Below are 17,225 nucleotides of genomic sequence, written 5' to 3'. Positions count from 1 at the left end.
TATGTGATTTAGTTGATGATTTATTATCAAATTTTATTGTTCCTGATTCTTAATGAATATTAAATAAATTTTTAGCAGCTGCAGAAATATGCAATTAAATTTCTGTATTTAGTATGTTTTATATGCCAGAATGTGGCATTTAAGATGATTATGGAAAGTTGAATTTAATATTTGTTTGGCTTAAATCATTTCTTCTCTCTTTTATTTACTTATTGTGAATATGCCTTTAGTGTGGGCTAATTGGAATTTTCTTGTCTTTCTCTCCCTCCCCCCACCTATCTTGATATTAATGTTGAAATGATATTTTCCTCAAAAGTAAGACTTTATAAGGCAGCCAGGCATTTACAAAAAAAACAAAAACAAAAGAAAACTTTGTATATTGAATCTCTTGTAAATTGGCTCCAATACTTTCCCAGAATATTTGACTCAGCATCAAAGACTATGCCATAAATGTTATCATGTTTTGCAAACATTACTTTCAACCTTTAGATGGAATTCTGACATTTACAGCTGTAGAAATAAACCATCTTTTGCAATATAATAATGTTGAGTCAGTCAGAATTAATTACTGAGGGATAGATTCTGCCACTCTTGCTCAGGCTGATAAACAATTTATGCTACATGTAATCCCACTAGGCTAGATTATACCTTTAGGCCAGGGGTCGACAACCTCTGGAACGTGGCTCGCCAGGGTAAGCACCCCGGCAGGCCGGGCCAGTTTGTTTACATGCCACCTCCGCAGGTTCGGCTGATTGCAACTCCCACTGGCTGCGGTTCGCCACTTCAGGCCAATAGGGGTTGCTGGAAGCGGCGCGGGCCAAGGGACGTACTGGCCGCCGTTTCCAGCAGCTTCCATTGGCCGGGGATGGCGAACTGCAGCCAGCGGGAGCCGCGATCGGCTGGACCTGCGGACAGGGCAGGTAAACAAACTGGCCCGGCCCACCAGGGGCTTTCCCTACACAAGCGGTGACCCCAGTTTGAGAAATGCTGAATTAGATAATACATTCAGAAGAGGGAATACAATTGATTGAACATCAACCAACTGAAAGAAACATAGCGCACACCAAAGGCAGGATGACATTTTTTATGTCACAAATTCTCTCCATCAAAAATCCACCCACTTCTAAGTTTTAAACTCCTGATTTGGGTGCAGGTGCATTTATTACAGGGTTAAAATGTCTTGACCACATAAAATGCCTTTTGAACAAATACATATTAAAGGATTACTATTCTCCCTTTTCTCATAGACTCATAGACTTTAAGGTCAGAAGGGACCATTATGATCATCTGGTCTGACCCCCTGCATGCTGCAGGCCACAAAACCGTCCCTACCCTTCCTTGACTCTGCTGATGAAGTCCCCAAATCCTGTGTCTTAGTGACTTCAATTGGCAGAGAACCCTCCTGCTAGAGATCCCTGCCCCATGCTGCGGAGGAAGGCGAAAAACCTCCAGGGCCTCAGCCAATCTACCCTGAAGGAAAATTCCTTCCCGACCCCAAATATGGCGATCAGTAAGACCCCGAGCTTGTAGGCAAGAGTCTCCAGCCTGACCCTTGTTAGCCATTATACTGTTTACCAACCATTGCTTGGTATTCCTCAGCTAATATGTTTTACCATTAAACCATTCCCTCCATAAACTTGTCTAACTAAATCTTAAAACCAGACAGGTCCCTCGCCCCCACCGTTTCCCTCGGAAGCCCATTCCAATATTTCACCCCTCTGACGGTCAGAAACCTTCGTCTAATTTCAAGCCTAAACTTCCCCACGGCCAGTTTATATCCATTTGTTCTCGTGTCCACATTAGTACTAAGCTGGAATAATTCCTCTCCCTCCCTTGTATTTATCCCTCTGATATATTTAAAGAGAGCAATCATATCCCCCCTCAACCTTCGTTTTGTCAGGCTAAACAACCCGAGCTCCTCCAGTCTCCTTTCATACGACAGGTTTTCCATTCCTCTGATCATCCTAGTGGCCCTTCTCTGCACCCGTTCCAATTTAAGTTCATCTTTTTTAAACATGGGAGACCAGAACTGCACACAGTACTCCAAATGAGGTCTCACCAGCGCCTTATACAACGGAAGCAGCACCTCCTTATCCCTACTAGATATACCTCGCCTAATGCATCCCAAGACCGCATTGGCTTTTTTCACCGCCACGTGTGGTCAACTTTGATAGAATTTAACAATTTAGTATCTTTAATATTTGGAGGATCTTCCCTTCAATCCAGGCCATAAGATGCATTTTAAAAGAGAAGCAACTACCTGTTTCCCTGCCTAGCATGTGCCACAGCAACTGGAAAGTGAGGAGGGTCTTAAGTCTTTTAAAGGCGTTAAATTGGGTAACGCTGCCAGCAGACCCTTCTCCCAGTGGAATGGGCTTTCTAAGCCTCAGGAAAAATCCTACCTGTAGCTAATAGGTCTCCTAACAAAGACTCATCTGCCAGTAAGAATAGGACAATTGTAAGACTATATTCACTGATTGATTACAGGTCCTGGAATCTTAGTGGCAGAAACTCTGCCACAGGCCACTCCTCTGGGTAGTGAAGGACAAAACCTGTGAGATACAGACCCACAGTGCCAGCCCAGGAAAGGGAACACCTGATTCAGCTCCTCCCTGACCTCCTTCCATCAGCAGAGGCCCTTTGTAGCTCAGACAAGAGCATAAAGTTGGATTCTTCCAGTGGGATCTCCAAGAACATGGAGCACTCCTAGGAATATGCTGTCACATCAATTGTACTTGGCTTCTGTATGGTGGTCTCAAACATTAAAAAAAAAAGAAGAAGAAGAAGCTTTTATTTGTTTTGCTTTTCTACCTGCATACCCTAGCCATGTCCAGGCACAATGTGACCCTCAGTAGAAATTTTAAAAATAACAGAGTAAATGGAATATTGGCTTGGAAGCAATACTCCGGACAACACAGAATAAGCACTTTGAAATCACTGGGTTAATTTTCTTTTAATACAGCCCAAACTGTTACAAGAATCTGCACAAATGTTTCTCTTAATTATGTTTGATTTTCTTTAATCTCCATTGTATTTTTTGTCTAAGACATATGGTTCAAGGAAGAAAAGAACTTATAAGGGTTTACAAGAACATCCATCTTGTCATAACTGACTTATTAACAGAATTAGACCTATTCCCTCCCCCTATTCCAGTAGTCTTTTATTTCATCTCTAGCTCTATTTCACTATTTCTCTTAATCCCAGTTCCATTTGTCTTATTTCCATTATTTACTTTTTATATATATTTGCCTTGTACCCAAGTGTAATTATTGTATTTGTTATATGAGCTTCTCTTGTACATAAGACTCATAACCATAACTTTCTTTCTCTCAATGAGTCTATTTGATGTTTGTAAAGCATATATAAGCCTAATTTGGGATATTTTAAAAGTTAGCAGCAATCATTCATTGTCAGGTGAACAGATGAATTCAAAAGTACTCTGAATTTCTTCGAGCTCAACTGTCGAACAATATTACTGGTAGAATTCAGAATTTGGATAGGAAATTCCAGAGATTTTGTTTCTTAATTGTCATTGAATTTGTCCTTTCTGCTATGTATGACATATGATGCCATTTCTCTTAAATTTATACAGTTTGGTATACATGTAGACAACAGCAACATTGATATGTAACAGAAGAGATTCTGAACATGTTATATAACAGCAAGTCCAAAATCAGAAATTACCTTAAGTGTGTCCAGAAGGTAATGTAGAAATGGATGATTTTTTTTTTGGCCACCTCTAATAGTTGGTCCTTATAAGAGATTACAGCTCTAATATAGTTGGTAGCTAGGAAATTAGGAGAAAATTTACAAAAGCACAAATAGGAGCCAAGTGATTTGGGCACCTTCCCTTTGTGTCTTTGAAAATCTTTCCCTGTGTTCTTTGGCTCAAGTGGTAAACAACTATGCTTTTAATACTGAAGGACCAAAATTCAAATCCCACATCCCAAGTGGGAGTCAGTTAGATAAATCATGCACAACATAAAATTTCAATTCAAATGTTTGGGATGAGGTTCTTCAAGTGGGGAACTATTTAATCCACACTAGAAAAATGTGAGTCTTTGTCCTCCAATTGTGGATGATTCATGTATGAGAATGAGTCACATTCTGGCACCAGCTGATAGAGAGATTATTTTAGCTCCACTGTTGGAGGCTCAAGCTTTTAGCACTAAGGGTCTGGAGTTATTCTGCACATAATTTACATGCCCTAACTCTGAGGCTAGATTGTTCCCTTGTGTGGAAAAATATGGTGATGCCATATTGCCATATATGCACGTGTTAAACTATATTCAATGCAAAACACTTATGCTAAGGTAACATTTAAATTGTATCATTCAAATTACAAAAAAATTGAGTAATTTCAAATGTAAGGTTCCAACAGCAAATTTAACTCAGCCTCATTCCATATCTTACATTTTATATAAACATTTTATGCCATAAACAGTCATGATAGATTCATATAGAACTAGAGCAGAGGTTCCCAAAGTGGGTGATACCGCCCCCTGGGGGGTGCTGGAACGATCCGGGGGGCAGTAGTAGCCTCGGGTGCAATTGGGGGTCGTTGAATAAAAATAAGGGGGCGGTGGAAGCATAGTGAAAGAAGAGAATATAAGAAAATTTTGAAAAACTGTTCGTACATGTTTCATCTGTTGTGTAACAGAGTTAAAGTTGTAGTGATTACTTTATTTTCCAAATAAATTCACAAATTATAACCGATCAGGTTTCAAGTCCGCCAACAGCTCTTAACAAGCAAGTGTTGGCAGGCGAGCATGTCACGCATTGTTGGGAAGTCCAGCATGCATCGGCAGGAATATGTGCGTGTAATGACTTGTTTACAATACGATACTATAAATAGGTGACATGTATGAAATCTCATTTAGATTGTTTCTGAATTGTGTAAAAAGCAGTTAACAATAGTGCAATAAGTATTTAAAATTTTTTATTCATATTTGATACCTTCAATCTTTATGGATTACGGATCACATACAAAGCAAATTGTATTATTGTTGTTTCAATAAAACAGCAATTTACACGTGAGTATTTTTATACATTATCTTACATATCTACCGTACGTTTCTGTGTCTCTAGTGCTTACTAATAATAAAATCGTAGCAGTCTTGTGTCGGTACAGTACTATTTGAATTGTACAGTCAATATATTTGTCATTTTTTATTACAATATTAATGAAAACAGGGGAATAAAATCATAAAAAAACTGTTAACTATTAACATTTATTTATATCTATTGAATCATCTGTGTTAATTGGTAAATAAGGTGTCTGTTAATAAGGAACAATTACACTGCTCTACAGCCAAAATGCTTCTGAAATAAATGTAGTCAAACTTTACTGATTCTGGGTCACTGAGAACGAAAATGATGCTTAAAATTGTTGATTGGCTCTAGTTTTCAAGATATGCTATTGGGTCAGTATATATGACCCTTGACTTGGGAATGGCGGAGGATAAGTGAGTTATAAAGGGAAGGGATCTCAATTTAAAACCAGAAATGAATAAAATACATCTTTGACTGGATCTATGAATAAATCTATGATTGGGTTTGGACAGTACTTGCTTTTTAGGCAAAACAATTTATGATGCAATCTGAAGCTGGTATTGTGTCATACGTGATATGAATTGCATCATGTTATTCCTAGAAGTCATGGATGATGCAATCATAACGAAGCTTACATCACTCTGCTGAACAAATTGCCCTATATCAGCTCTAGAAATCATACAGTGTCGTGCTCTCTTATTTGTCAGTGTTTGGTTTTCCAAAGGGACACATTTCTGTTTAGCCAAAGTGAGCAGAGATGCTTCGTACTTGTGTGAACAGTGCAGATAACTTCTGCTATGTTTGTGGTGAAGTGACTTTTGCATCACAAAAGCACAGTATAACCACTATGATTAAGAAAGCCTATCACCTTTATTTTGGCTGCAAATTGGAGATCAGGACAAGAGGTGGCCCCCACACATATGCTGCAACACTTGTGCAACAAATCTTTGCCAGTGGTTGAACAGGAAAAGGAAATCTATGCCTTTTGCAGTGCCAATGATTTGGAGAGAGCCAACAGATCATACCAGCAATTGTTACTTCTGCATGCTGCTTCCAGTTGGGAAAGGTGTGTCAAAGAAGAAAAAGTGGACTGTGCATTATCCAAACATTCCATCAGCTATACGCCCAGTACCCCACGGAGAAGGACTGCCGGTTCCTGATGCACCAGAATCATTCTCACTTGAGTCAGAGGAGGAAGACGAAGAGGATGAAACTTCTGGTCCTGAACCATCAATGTCACAGGACCCACATCCATCCTCCTCCTCTGAAACACACCTCATAACACAAGGTGAACTGAATGACCTTGTCAGGGATTTGGAACTAGCCAAGAATAAGGCAGAACTGTTGGGCTCCAGATTAAAGCAGTGGAATCTCCTGGCAGGTGATGTTAGGGTTTCCATGTTCTGTGACCGTCAAAAGGATCTTGCCCCATTCTTCTTCATGGAAGGTGATCTTGTAGCCTGCAACAACATCAATGGTGTGATGGCAGCCCTCAACATCCTTCATGATCCAGATGAGTGGAGACTGTTCATTGATTCATCAAAGATGAGTCTTAAAGCTGTTTTACTGCATAATTGCAATGTTTTGCCATCAATTCCAGTTGGTCATGCAGTCCATATGAAGGAAACCTATGACAACATGAAACAACTTTTGAGATGCATAAACTATGACCAACGTCAGTGGCAGCTTTGTGGTGATTTGAAGATTGTTGCTCTCTTGCTTGGTCTGCAGACTGGATACACAAAGTACTGCTGTTTTCTCTGCGAATGGGATAGTCGTGCAAGAGATTCCCACTACATCAAGAAAGACTGGCCACTCTGACAGTCATTGGAGCCTGGGAGGAGAAGTGTTCAGCATCCACCACTTGTTGAATCAAGGAAGATTTTGTTACCACCCTTACACATCAAGCTGGGTCTGATGAAGAACTTTGTCAAGGCCATTGACAAAACACAAGCAGCTTTCAAGTACCTCCATGGAAAATTTCCAAGATTAAGTGAAGCTAAGATAAAGGAAGGTGTCTTTGTTGGTCTTCAGATTCGTGAACTTCTTCGAGATGATGCATTTGACCATGCACTGCGTGGCAAGGAAAAGACGGCTTGGAAAGCCTTCCAGTTAGTGGCAATACATTTTCTCAGAAACAACAAGGCAGAAAACTACAGCTTGTTGGTGGAAAACCTCCTCAAGACATACAAAAACCTTGGTTGCAACATATCACTAAAGATACATTTTTTGCACTCTCATCTAGATTTTTTTCCACCGAACTGCGGAGCAGTGAGCGACAAGCACGGTGAGCGATTTCACCAGGACATTGCAACAATGGAGAAACGCTATCAGGGCAAATGGAGCCCATCAATGCTTGCAGACTATTGCTGGACAGTGACAAGAGATGCTCCATTTAATGAATACAAGAGACAAGCCAAGAAGCGCCGAGTAGACACTGAATAGGACTAAACTATGTACATAATAGTTTTTTGCCTTTTGTTTCATAATAAATTGTATTGATATAACCCTTTTGCTGATTTTTAAAGTGTTACATAAACAGGACAGGTGAAATATTATCATGTAAAGCAACCATAAACACATGAAAAGACCTAGGTTTACAATTTATGATTAAAACTCTACTATCTACACAATATACATAGACATAAAATTTAAAAATTTAAATATCTTAGAAATAGTAGCCAATCAGTTGTTTTAATTGTCATATTTGAATTCAGCACATCAAAATACATAATAAATAGCACATTTTATCTCTGAAGCAGATGACCTCTCAACAATTGTAGAGCAGTGTTATTTAAATAAGGGCAAACTAAATTAAAACTATTAACTGATTTTTAATTGCATATTGATTATTTTTTAAATTAATTATTTTTTGATAAATTTAGTGGATAGTTTACAATTTAATATCAAATACATATATCTAATGCCGAGCAAAGAAGAAAACCCATTTTATTAGTTTCATTAGTATTTCAGTTTGGTTGTCTTTTGCCATCTTACGCAAAAACCACTGTATACCTTATGTCGTGGGCGATATTCTAATAACACAACTATTGCAAAAAATTTTGGTTACGGCAAGAGAAATTGCACTTTTTCAATTATATACATTGTTATATATCTTGATAATTTTATACCCCATGATAAATAAACACATACATTTTATTTCGTTTACAGATAATATCATGGCTGAAATGTAAACAATACGGTATTGAATATGGTATTTGAACTATGGCTTTATTCAGTCACCTACAATCAATACATTACCGATGTGCCTGATTTGCCAAAAAGTTTTATCAAATGAAGCTATGACGCCTTCAAGACTACAAGAACATTGGACAAAAGTTCATGCTGATAAGAAAGATAAGGATTTATGTTATTTTCAAGCACTTAAAGAAAATTTTTTGAGACAGCCGACATTGGCAAAACTCTTTTCAATAGCATTCAAAGAAGATGACGATGGGTTGCGTGCTTCTTACAACATTTTGTTACTGATTGCTAAATCGGGAAAACCGCATACTATTGATGAAGAACTAATTCTACCAGCTATAAGTGAAGTAATATGCACTATGCTACACAAGCCAGCATCTGATATTACCAAGAAAATTTTTTTGAGCAATAATACAGTGCAAAGAAGAATTGATGAAATGGATCAAGATGTTGAAGACTCATTATGTGAGTATTTAAAAACATCCCAGTTCTCTATACAGCCTGATGTGTCAACTTTGTCAGGAAATAAAGCCTTACATTTAGCATACATGCGATTCATAAAAGAAGAAAAAAATTGCCAAGAATTATTATTTGCTAAAAATTTGCAAACTGATACTAAAGGAGAATCGATATTTCATGTATTGGAAGAGTTTTTTAAAGAAAAATAAATCCCCCTGAGTAATATCTTGTCAGTTGCTACTGATGGTGCTCCAGCAATGATAGGGCGCTACAGGGGTTTTCTTGCATATTTAAAAAAAGCAGTTCCAAATGTATTCGCTGTACACTGTGTCATTCATCGTCAACATTTAGTTGCCAAAAATCTGAGTGAACGCCTACCTAGGTCATTACATTATGTCATTAAAGCAATCAACAAAATCAGAAGCAATTCATTGAATGACAGATTGTTTGGACAACTTTGTATTGAAAAACGATGAAGAATTCAATCGCTTGCTGCTTCATACAGAAGTTCGTTGGCTATCAAAAGGTGCCTGTTTGGATCAGTTTTATAAACTCTTCGACTCTGTGCTAGAGTTCCTAGAAAACAAAGATGATGCTTTATGAGCCAACTTGATTGATTCCAAAAATGACATAGCTTATTTGACAGACATGTTTAATAAATTTAATGAAACAAATTTACAGCTCCAAGGCAATGAGCTGAATTTAATCAAAACAAAAACTGTTATTTCTGCGTTTGTGGCAAAACTTCTTCTGTACAAACGAAATTTAGGACGAGGAGAATTCTGCCAGTTTCCAAATTTATCAACAGTAGAAAAACATGATGAAGACTTGCTTCCCTATTGTCAGCACTTGGAGGCTCTCCATTCTGACTTCAATCAATGATTTGAAGATATTCTTAAAATGAACATACCCGATTGGGTTTTGGACCCTTTTTCAATTACAAACAGAGAAGAATCTCCAAAATTACAAGAAGAACTGATAGAAGTAAAAACAAATGAGGAATTTAAATTTAAATTCAAAGACGGCTACCAACAGTTCTGGCTGAAAAAGCAGATACCTACACTTTATCCTGGATTATGGGCTATAGTACAAAAGTTTTTAATTGCATTTTCTTCATCGTATTTAGTGAAACGTGGGTTCAGTGTGGTCACAAATCTGTTAACTAAAAAAAGAAACTGACTGCAAATAGCTAATCGTGGTGATTTAAGAATGCTGCTGACAAAAATAGAGCTGAACATTAATAAATTGATAGCAGCGCACCAGGTTCCTCCTTCGCATTAGGATTATTTTTAATGTTATTCGTAATTTTTATTTTAATATTATCCTCCATTATCTTAATTTTCTGTGTGTAATGCGAATGTTACTATGGTTGATTTTAATAAATAATTTTATAATTTCAAGGTGTCTTATTTACAACAACATCTTTCTTGACTATATTGTAGGACGTAGGTAGAAATATAGATACATAAAAGAACGCAAATTTGTCACTGCATCTTTCTGTTTGTTCGCTTAAAGAAGGTAGATTTCCAGGGGGGCGCTGAGTAATTTTTTTTCTGAAAAGGGGGCGGTAGGCCAAATAAGTTTGGGAACCTCTGAACTAGAGAAACAAGAGTACAGGATACCTCATACGTTCAACAAAACAGTATTAGATATGGCCACAATTTATGCTGAAATCCTTAGTTCTATATTTATTTTCCTTTTTGTTATTGTTTTCACCGTAATGTTGCACTTAACATTTAATTACTATAGTATATGTAACTATATGAGCCTTGTGAGTTGTGTGTGAGTGTGCATATTTAAATCTGTATGAGTCCATCATCATCTGGAGGTGACGGCCATTTTGTATTCAACTCCTATACAGCCCAATACAGGGGATGAATTTAATGTGATCTCTCATATGGTTTGTTTAGACTAGTAAGAGTGGTTAAGGATATGCTGAGATTAGCTAAAATGTTTTAGCTTTCCTCAACCTGACCTTGGCCTCTTTCCAAGCATAGATTCAGGCTAATATCTTTTTACTTTGATTTATATCTAATCAAGGTCCACCTGAAGGTCCTCCCTAAAGTCAATCTTGACCATTGAAATTAAGGTAGAAGGTTCTAACCTGTATCTGCACTATGAAAAAGATCAAAGTTAGGTTAGGGTTAGCTAAAATGTGCTAACTCTGTTGTAACGTCATTCACTTTTCCTAGTCTAGAGCACTCAATTGAGACCTTTGTATTTACAGTTCACTGTTTTCCCTTAAAAAAAAAAAAGTCATTCAGAATGAAAGCATGTGGCTATCCTTTGCAACACACACAGATTAAATTACCCTTTAAAAAAATGAACCCATATTTAGTAATGTTAGTCTTTACATTATCACAATTTAAGTTTAATCTCTACCTTGTTGAGGAAATTTGTTTCTGTTGGAGTCCGTTCTCTCCACTCTTTGGTTTAAATTATAGAAATTATGGAAAAAGTGCTTGATCCTTGCTAACCCCTTGTATACGGAGCTTCCGCTGATATCAGTGAAATTTCCCATGCATAGGGCTTGCTGTATTAGAGCCAAAGACAACATACTATATTTAGATTGAAATGTGCAGGATATAGTATAAGACAGCCATAATAATACAGACCCTAAAATCAAGAATCCACAAAATTGTATTTGCCACAGTTTTCTTCTGTCCTGATGTTAAGGCAATTTTTGGGAGAAATTTTGCTTCAATGAGACATTTACAATGTTCCTTGTGAAAATTGTCCCAGAGTACCTCTGTTGCATGTCAAGCTGAGTATAAATAATGAGAAATGCTTTCCCTAAGATGGGAGTGTTTCATAAAATTGCGAAAAATCTTAGCAGATTCTGCTTGTGCATGTTCAGAAGTGATTTTTCAATCTATTACCATGTCCCCAAAATGATATAACTTTCAAACTTCAGAATATTTTTTCTGTAACCCTGTTCAAAAGAGATGACGTTAGATTTACAAAAGAACCAATATTTTACAAAGGGAGATTGTATTTCCCCCACTTTCCCATAAACTGAAAACTGAGGAGAATTTGCTCACATGAAAATAAAGCCATCTATGAGCACAGCACTAGTAGAGGAAGTTTAAGCTCACTGGGTGAATATTTTGGAAAGCTAAATGCTTATGAAAATAGGAAGTAAATATAAAAAACTATCTTGAAATCTTATTATTTCCACTATTAAAACACAAACAGAAAATTCAATATTATCTAAATTAACATATATATTTTTAAAGTTAAATTAAAAATGGAAAATTCATACTTTTAAGTGCTCAGCTATTAACCTGAAGTGTTATGAAGATCTTGAAAGATACAGTGAAGGCTAGGAGAAATCAATACCACATGTTGACGTAGCTGTATGGAGAAACATCAACTGGAATTAAGTTTCTGGCATCTGAAGTGAATCAGTTTGTTTACCTGCCAGTGCATTAAGAATACATTTCCTCACAGTGTGTTGCCAGGATTATGCTCTTGAGGCATCAAAAGGAGTAGATGATAAGAAGAGGTTACTAGATGTCTAAATTATATCAGATAGCCAGAGAATATACAATGGTGTAGATTGCACATACTGTGTTAGAAGATGAGATTTAGTGTGCAATTAAAGAGAAATACTTATATGAATGTCTGGTGTTATATAGCCTCAGAAAAGTGAAAGTTGCATGAGGCATAGTCCTTTGTGCTCCCACTCATGACTGATCTTTTCCCACCATGAGTCTGGGTTCTGCCAGCATTCACTGGTGAAACTCAAGGGCTGAATCAAGTCCCATGTAAAATAGCTAGGTACATCATTGGCAGAAAAGAGAGAGCATAGAGAAATAACCTCATAGTATATGCCCCTGAATAAGAAAATCAACAGCAGTAGAAAATGGACAGATATGTAAAAGCCACTTAACCAGTTACCTGTATGAAACCTAATCTATACACAGATATTTGATTTTATAACTCTGGCAATGCTTAAATACCGTTGCATGCCAATAAAGTGATTGAAATAGGAGGAGAAAATGAAAGCCTGCCTTCACTCATGCAAGATGCTTTTAACTTTTCATTAAAATGTTTTAGTGTATTCCAGTCTAAAAAAAAGTTACACTAGTCATAATTCTTTCTATTATGATATTTAGCAGAACATGTGTCAGATGGTATGACATTATAGTATTTTACTGCTATATTATGAGCCAATCCACTATGATGTGCAAACTGAAAAGAACACTTTTACTTTGATATAGGTTCAACCCACTACAGTTTCAGTCATTCCTGCATTTCCTATGATTAAGCATAGAGATGACTCCTGCTTATCTAGCACCTCCTTAGTTTGCAAGCAGTGAAGGTGGATTGCTAGTGAGCAGTTCATCACTTCTCTATTACCATTTGGTTCTGTTTTCTTAGACTTTAGTTTTGAAACATTTTTTAAGGAAAATATGAGGTGATAATCCATCACTGAAATATTATTAGGCAAACAAATGTATTTCAGTGTTTCAAAGCTCAAGGATATCTACCCTAGGCATTATATAAAACATGTAACAACTTTGTTTTAATATTCTGCATAGTGCTATCCATCATAAAAATAACATAATATGACATCTGATCAGAACTGAGAAAGGGATATTTATTTTTTTTCCTTTGGAGAGAATATTGCTTTACTGGGGGCTCAGTAGTATCATTAGCATTCTATTAAAATATCTATAATGTGTGGCAAAGTCAGAACCGGAGACCTACAGTACTGTACCTCTGTAGGCAGTTATTTAACAAAAATGTGGTCATTTCATTTTTCATGTTGACAGTCAAAGTACATTGTATGTGTTTTGGACAGTAGGAATTATGTAGATACAGTTTAAAAAAAAAAAGCCAGGAAAGAAATACTTGTCCTGGTCCACAACTCTAACAGAGGAGCAATTGGCATAACTCAGGAAGGGGAATGTAAAAATGACTTTATGGCAACTTTACTTAAGTCAATCTTTGGGCTGCTCTGTGCTGGACAATTTCCCTAGTGCAAGATAAAACAGCTTGAAGCTAATTTGTGCTGTTTGGCCACAACCTCAGGCGTCAGTTGGTCAAAATTTAATTAAGGAGATTGAATGAAAAATAATTGATTTTGAAGTTGTTAAAGCCATTTTTGCTAAAGAACAATATACATAAGTTTCAAGCAATATTAAGTGGATCTCTGACATCACATCAATCACAGGGGTTTTAAATAAGAGTTGTCTACCATTACTTAAAAACATGCTGTCTTGTTACAAAACATTTCTTGTTGAAGAGCTCAGATTGCCAACTCATAAAAAATATAATTAAATACTGCTTTGCAGAGGGTAAGTGAGCCTACTGTTTCTGTTCTATTCTCTTGAAATCTTATTTTGTGCTTATTTCAGTGTAAGGTCATGCAGGAAGATGGAGCTGTATGCAACTCTACGTGGTAACATGTTGATTGATATTTAAAGGCTTTAATTACAAAAACCTGTCAACACTTTGAAGATTACTTTAACAGCAGCACAAAGAAAAGAACAGCAGGATAAGATCATTACAAAACTGTAATACAGATGGGGGAATTTGGATCCAAGGATACTGACATATCTGGTTGAATTTTATTTGCTCTGTACAGGTTGGCTTATATGTCACCCTTAAGGACAGTGACATTATGCTTTCACATAAGCAAAGGGAAATTTAAAGCTGGGGGAGGGCAAAAATCAGTGTGAATAAAGCTTTAATATCAATAAGCGTGTGTTGAAGAAGCGGTGGGTTCAGGAAGCAATAGGCATTCAGTCAGAAAGGAAGTTATTCCTAAAAGTCCTTGCTCGACTTTGTCTTAGCATAATTTACATATTGTGTCTCAAATGACAGCTCACTCGCACTTTGGTGCCTCCCGTAACAATATTCTATTTTATCATCCCATGTTGAATTTATCTTCAGTTTTGTTTTTATTGATTAAACATTTGATTAAACACATTTAAACGTATATGCCCCTGACTTTTATGAATCAATTACTTAGCACAGAATGAGCCATTTTGAATTCAGGAAAATTATTTCTAGACTTAATTTGTTTTTAGAGAGAGATATTTCAAATAGGGTGCAACTATGTAAAATGATGACCTTTTCTTCTGATGGCTACAGAATGTTGTTGACTATGTAACATTACAGACACTGTAAGTCACATTGCAATGGTTTTCACTAGAGCAAGTTGCTATAAAATTCATGCTGGGCAGTAATGTTATAGTCTATGTACTGTAGGTCTTCTGATTTTCCAGTTCACTGGCTTAATGCTTATTGTCTGCCTCTCTGGTTAAATATATTAAAATATTGCTTATGCATAGCCAACATAAAGGTGTAATGAATTATGACACTAATTACTTGTGTTCCATTGTGGAGGAATTCTAATTGCATATGGTAACTATAAAGAGTATGGGATTCTTTTTGGGGGGTGGCAGGTGATATATTTCTGAAACATTAACTAGACCTGGAGTCCTGAATTAGCTACTATCTAATTTAAAATGTTTGTCAGCATTTGTAAATTATATTCCTCTGAGGGGAGTATATTTATTTTACGAACCAGAATCTACTGAACAATGGTCCCAAATAGAAGTGTGAAAGCAGAACAACCCTTCACTAAATCACAATCACAATCTTCTAGGCAGAAGATTGAATTTTAATTCCTACACATCTGTAGGTAGAAATGTGCAGTCAAATGGAGCCAAAGCCACTCATCTTTCCTGTCCTTCAAGCCCCAATGGCCTCCATGATGAGGAAGATGAATGCGCAAGTAGAGTCATGGGTCCCTTCTGGCACTTCCAAAAATGTAACAAAAGCTGCTTATAGAATCATTGCCATTCTATTGAAAAGAAAGTGGAAACCACCAGAGAAATTAATATATTCCAAGACCAAAAGAGACCACTGTGATCATCTAGTTTAACTTCCTATGGCCAAAGGACTTCCATTAATTGGGTCCTGCTTATATCACAGCATATGTTTTCTAAAAACAACCTATCTTGATTTAACATTGCAAAGTGATGAAGAATCCACCACAAACCTTGGCAAATTGTTTTAACAGTTAATTACCCTCACTGCTAAAAGTGTACACCTTATTTTCAGTCTGAATTTGTGTTGCTTCAACTTTCAACCGGTGGCTCTTGTTACACTTTTGTTTGCTAAACTGAAGAGCCCTCTTTGTCCTCCACTGACTTGTGATCTCTCCCCATTCAAGATTTCTAGATTGCCCAAAAGACTTACAAAGATTTTAGGTCTGATTATCTATTGCGTTTCACACACGAGTGTGCTAATTTCCACCAACTCTTTGCTAAGAAAGTTTAATCCATTTGTTTCCATAGCACTGACAACTTGCAATATGGTGCTATTACAGTATATATTTTATGGAGTAGTAGAGAATGAGACCCAGGCTCTCTGCCCTAGAGAGCTCACAATTTAATAATTGTTCAGGTAAAAATTGCATCTATATGGTACCTTACATCAAATGATATCTATTGATTTGAAAGACAATGGGAATGATTCTCCACTCCCTTGAAACTTCGCCAACAGAAGTTGGTCCAATAAAAGAAATTAGGTCACCCACCTTGCATCTTGAGCCTTATATAGCCATTTCCCGCTCTGCAAATGTAACCCAGTGGTAAGAGTTGTTACTGCTCCCCCTGTCCATTCAACAGAGGATGTGAATCTTCTACAACCCCATCTAGAGACCATGAGCTTAACCTATGACAGCATGCTTTTAGCTCTGGAGGTACCCAGTTCTAGCACTGGTGTGTTGGCCAAGAAGTGGGATGTCACAAAGTATGTGCAAGCTGCTACCACGTCATAATTTTCCACTCATTTACTTGGGTAGCAGTGTTTTATACACAGATATATATGAGTACACAATGTGCAAGTCAGCTGAAAGTCAGACCCAATGCTTTCTGTTAAATAGAGCTGGAGAATATGAATCAGGAATCCTAGGTTCTTTTCCCAGGTCTGATTTTCACTAACTGTAACTCTCAGCAGCTCACTTAACCTTTTCCGTGCCTCAGAGTACTCATCTGTAAAATTGGGTCTAATAATATTCATCTATTTAACAATATCTTTGTGAAACTTGCACAACATTTGTAAAATACTTTGTCAAATTGTACTATCTATTTAATATTACTTAGTGCAGAGTATTGTTATGATGTTTCTTAGATCCTACTTTCATTGTGGAACAACCATCTCCATGCCCTGGAGGCATTAATTTTCACCTGTTATTTAAATAAGTCACATACGGTAATGAATTTACTTTAAATGAGAGTTTCAGTGAAGGGTGATGATAACATTCAAATAAAGCAGCAGGGCAGTTTCAGAAGACTCCTACAGTCTGGGAATTAAAGACAGAAGGCAGAAAAGCTCTGTGTGAGCCTTAATCTTTTGTATCTCTCTCTTCAAAAGTGCTTAATTTTGACCTTCAATCTTATTTCTACTAAAATAAATGGGTCAAGAAATCAAATGAAAAAAGGGAGTTTGGGCAGTGTTTTTGGTTTGTTTGTTCATATTCATTTACTACC

At 36.8% G+C, this 17,225-nt stretch overlaps 1 pseudogene; it reads left to right on the top strand.

Annotated features, from left to right (window-relative positions):
• Positions 1–8,270: 8,270 nt before the first annotated feature.
• LOC101950775 (protein FAM200C-like) lies at positions 8,271–9,191 on the top strand (annotated as a pseudogene).
• The last annotated feature ends 8,034 nt before the right edge of the window (positions 9,192–17,225 follow it).

This window comes from Chrysemys picta, chromosome 1 (assembly GCF_011386835.1).
Source record: "Chrysemys picta bellii isolate R12L10 chromosome 1, ASM1138683v2, whole genome shotgun sequence".
Lineage (NCBI taxonomy): Eukaryota > Metazoa > Chordata > Testudines > Emydidae > Chrysemys > Chrysemys picta.
Note: the sequence above shows the minus strand (reverse complement) of the source record. Positions and strands in the feature narration are given on the sequence as shown.